The 4,429-nt window shown below is 44.3% G+C and overlaps 1 protein-coding gene across 7 annotated transcripts in view; it reads right to left on the bottom strand.

The window, feature by feature from the left end:
- The window catches only part of FAM35A (family with sequence similarity 35 member A), a 115,711-nt gene extending 114,175 nt beyond the window's left edge, over positions 1-1,536 (bottom strand). For 3 of the 7 annotated variants that reach the window (XM_019502255.1, XM_019502257.1, XM_019502256.1), the window contains exon 1: positions 1,474-1,535. The gene's annotated coding sequence lies outside the window, so the exon portion shown is untranslated. Of the gene's footprint in view, positions 1-1,473 lie in introns of all 7 variants that reach the window. The other 4 variants (XM_019502252.1, XM_019502253.1, XM_019502254.1 and 1 more) reach the window with 2 other exon arrangements.
- Between the last annotated feature and the right edge of the window lie 2,893 nt (positions 1,537-4,429).

Here is a 4,429-nt window from a genome sequence, read left to right as displayed (position 1 = left end):
TTATGGGGGGGGTGGGGGGAGGAAAAAAAAAAAACAACTTACCTGACTAAGTACAGGTGGAACTTAGGTAGGAAGAATATAGTTACTCAGACTGGTTAGTACTGGAGTGCTATTATAGCCGTGATGGTCAACGAGACCCGATAAAAAAGGCCTTGTTTTTGAAATCTTGTCTAACTTTATCCCCAACTTAGTCCAATAAAAACTATTACCCACAAAAATCCTTGATTCAGACTGGATAATAATTTAATCTCTTGTGTAAATTGGCATATTTAACACTGGAGATCTTTAATGACCCCATATTCCTAGAACCTTTTATTTTTACTTACTGGTTTGGGGCTGATTTAGAGAAATATCATTAAACAGACTACCGAATATCCTGTAACATTTGGATATTCTATGCAGGTCTCCAATCCAAATACCTAACTCTAAGCAGCTATTAACAATTGTCTGAAGTGATGTGAATGAAGATTTTAAACGTCAGCTCACTTAAGAATGGTAATTCCTGTTTGCAGGGTAGTTCAAGATTTCACAATTTCTTTTAAATTTTGGTTTGGAAAGAAATCTATCAAAAAAATGAAGTTCTCTTCCAAAAGGCATTACCATTCTCCACTCAGCTCTATACATAGACAGTGCTCCAGGATGGTCTGCCTGGGTGGTTCTGGAAGGGAAGGCCAGGGAAACCAGAAATCTGAGGCAGTCACTTGAATGGACTACCCTGGTCATCCAAGAAGGTAAGGCTTCCTGGGTTTTCTAGCTCTTGGCCTCTGCCAGTCTGGTGGAAGGACACAACACAATTAATCAACTTTAGTAAATTTTATTTAATTGAATCAACTAATTTTGATGATAATTTTTTTCTGACTAGCTTTAATTTTAATCTAGTACAACAATCCGGATTTTTTTCTTCTATGGCAATCAAATTTAGGAAAAGCAAAGCAACAAAGATATACCCAGCAGTTTCCTGTGCACTTTCAGACAGTGGAATTAAATAAACTTACAACTAATATTTTGTTAACAAAGCAATAATATTTTTAACAATAAGAACAAAAATACTTGCTAAAATGAAATGCTTGAAAACACTGCCTTCTTCAGTTCAAGTAACCATAACATAAAACAAACAAAGTTTATCATTACTTTAATCTCATATAAAGTTAACACAAAACTTAGAAAGCAAAAACTGTGTTAGAAGTAGCTTTGTATTCTTTCTCCAATTTTAGAATGTTTTCCTTTATTAGGTTTTAATGCATTAACATGTCACCCTATCACATACATCAGAATTCAAATAAATCTATGAGTACATATAAGAGTTAGCTATAAGAGTTAAAATAAATGTACAAACCAAGCTATGCCCCATGCTGCAGTTCCTAACATTCATGCATTAACCATACATCTCTGTATCTAAATTCCATGGGGGAGATCTTATTTTAGAAAGAAATTTACTGAAATTTCTAGTGACAAGCACAATATAGAAATTACCTTTAAAACCATCCAAGATAAGTCTTTTAATGCTCTCCACGTATTACACTAAAAGAAAGAACACACAGTATTATCTTTCGTTATTACTGTTATTTTAAAATTGATAAGAAACCATTAGTAGACATGTGTGCACACGTGTGCATATATAGCAGTGTTTAAAATCCACAAGAAGCAATTCCTTTACTGATTTTTTAACGCTTATCAGTTTTGACTAGAACAGACAGAAAAAATGTGGTCTAGTTAGAACCAGAGTGGTTCACAATTGAATCTTAGCTCTCACCCACAACTCATTTCCCTTTTCCTACAGAAAAATGGATTGGGAAACAAACAAACCTCATAGGAATGGGTTGAAGGTCAACTACGGTTAGTAACATGGTTGCAAACAAAAGTTGGTGTGGTTCCGGAAGACTGGAGAAGAGCCAGAGTGGTCCCAAGAAAGAAAGGAAGGAGGATGCAGGGAATTACAGGCCAATCAGTCTGACATCCACCCCTAGAAAGATTTTGGAGAAAATCATCAAAGAATCCATCAGCTACAGGCTAAAGGAAGGCAACCTTCTGAATGCAAGCCAACATGGCTTTATTACTGGTAGGTCTTGCCTGACCAACCTTGGCTCCTTCTATGACCAGGTGACGCACTGCCGGGACAAGGGAGACTAAGTGGATGTCATATATCTAGATTTAAAAAAAGCCTTTGACTTAGTCTCCCATGGTGTCCTCATGGTTAAGCTGTGGAGCTACGACCCTCAACCATCACACGGTCCAATGGCTGGGAACTGGCTCCGGGGTCGGACCCAAAGAATACTAGTTGATGGGAGAGAATCAGCGTGGCGCAAGGTGGCCAGTGGCATCCCTCAGGGCTCAGTACATGGGCCCGTACTCTTCAAGATCTTCATTAATGATTTGGATTTGGGCCTCAGAGGCAGGCTGGCAAAGTTTGTGGATGACACTGAACTGTCAGGGGAAAGTGGTCACACTGGAAAACATGCTGGGGTTACAGGCTGACCTGGACACGTTCGCAAGGTGGGCAGACCAAAACTTGATGGCCTTCAATGTAGAGAAGTACAGGGTGCCCCACCTTGGGAGGAAGAACCAGCAGCATACTTATAGGCTCGGCAGTGCTACGCCTATTAGCACCATGCCCGAGAGAAACTTGGGGATCTTGATTGACCACTATGAGCCACCAATATAATGTCATAGCTGGCAAAGCAAACCAAACTGGCATGCATCCACCAATGCATCTCAAGCAAAACCAGGGACATCGTCCTCCTGCATTACTCGGCCTTAGGGAGGCTGTAGCTGGAATACTGCATTGTTTTGGGCCCCCCCTACTTCAGGAGGGATGTGGATATGCTTGACAGAGTCCAAAAGGAAGCCACCCGTAGGACCAAAGGCCAAGTCAGCAAGCCTTATGCGGAGAGACTGAGGTACCTGGGACTCTTCAGCCCGGAGAAGAGAAAGCTCAGGGGGGACTTGGTGGCAGCCTACAAGTATATAAACCAGGTGCATCAGGACCTGGGAGAACAGTTTCTCACCAGGGCTCCCCAAGGGACAACAAGGTCTAGCAGCCACAAACTCCTGGAAGGCCGACTTAAACTGGACATAAGAAAAAACTTCTTTACAGTCTGTGCGCCCAGGGTCTGGAACAGACTCCCCCCAGAGGTAGTGCAAGAATCTACTCTGGACTCAATCAGAAGGTGTCTGGATGTTTACCTTGCTGGGATTATTTGACCCCAGCAGACTTCCTGCCTATGGCAGAGGGGGCTGGACTCACTGATGGCACAAGGTCCCTTCCAGCCTCTAATGTCTATGAAACTTTTTTGTTTCAAACCCATGTTAGAAACTCAAATATGCAGATGGTTGTCAAATGCAGGTAACACACAGCAATTGAATCTTGAGATGAATACAAAGGCATTTTTGTGTTTTTTAAAGTTACTACTTAGTGATAATTATTACATGCTTCTGGCCTTAACGTGTTAATTTCACCAGGTGCAAAACTCAACAACCATGCCCAGAACCTAAATTCGACTTCTAATATGTGCATACATCTTCCAATAATCTCAGAAAAAGTTACAGTTTTACCTAAAAGTGAAATTCTCCCTAAATGTTTCTGTCAAAAAAAACAGGAATAGAGGGAAAATTAGTTTTTAGAGGTGCGCTAATACATCAGTCCAATATCAGATCAGTACCAATAAGAAGAAAATTGTCTTTATCTGATATTGGTCCCATGGAGCCAATAATTTGGCCGATAAATACCCGTACTGTGTGCAACAACAGCACAACATGGAGCAGAGCCTGCAGAGCTGCCTCCAGCTGGTAAATTGGAAGGAGAGGGAGGAGGGAAGGGATATGATGGGGCAGATCAACACTCCTGCAGTGAGGGAGGGGGCAGAGGCAGCTACTCCCTAGCCAGGGCAGGGGGGGCATGGGACAGAGGTGCGGCTAGTGGGGAGGGGGCAGCTTCCCCTGCTGCTTGCACCCTGGCAGGGCAGGGGGCATGTGCCCCTGGATTTGCATGAAGCGGCGTGGGCTGCAGCTGCAGGATGGAGCCAGAGCCAGTGCTGCATAGGGCTTTTCTTGCCAGGGGCTGGGCTCAGAGTGGACCCGGTTTGAGACCAGCCCCCAGCAAGAAAAGCCCCATGCAGCGCCAGCTCTGGTTCCGCTCCACAGCTGTGGCCTGCCCCACGCCTCGCAGATCCCAGGGCACGTGCTGCCCCCACCCTGCCCTCCCAGGGTGCAAGCAGCAGCAGGAGCCGCCCCTACCCCACAAGCCATGCCTCTGTCCCGCACGCCCCCCACCCTGGCTGATCAGTGCCTGTCCCTGTTCCCTCCCTCACTGCAGAGGGCATTGGTCTGCCTCCCCATGCCCCTTCCCTGCCCGCTGCCCTTTAGATTTACCAACTGGAGGCAGCTCTCCATGCTGCTGGCTTTGCTACTTGCTGCCTGAGTGCTGCACTGT

The sequence above is a fragment of the Gavialis gangeticus genome, unplaced genomic scaffold, assembly GCF_001723915.1.
Source record: "Gavialis gangeticus isolate Ggan-Ray unplaced genomic scaffold, GavGan_comp1, whole genome shotgun sequence".
NCBI lineage: Eukaryota > Metazoa > Chordata > Crocodylia > Gavialidae > Gavialis > Gavialis gangeticus.
The sequence above is the reverse complement of the archived record's forward strand: the minus strand, read 5'-3'. Positions and strand labels throughout refer to the sequence as shown.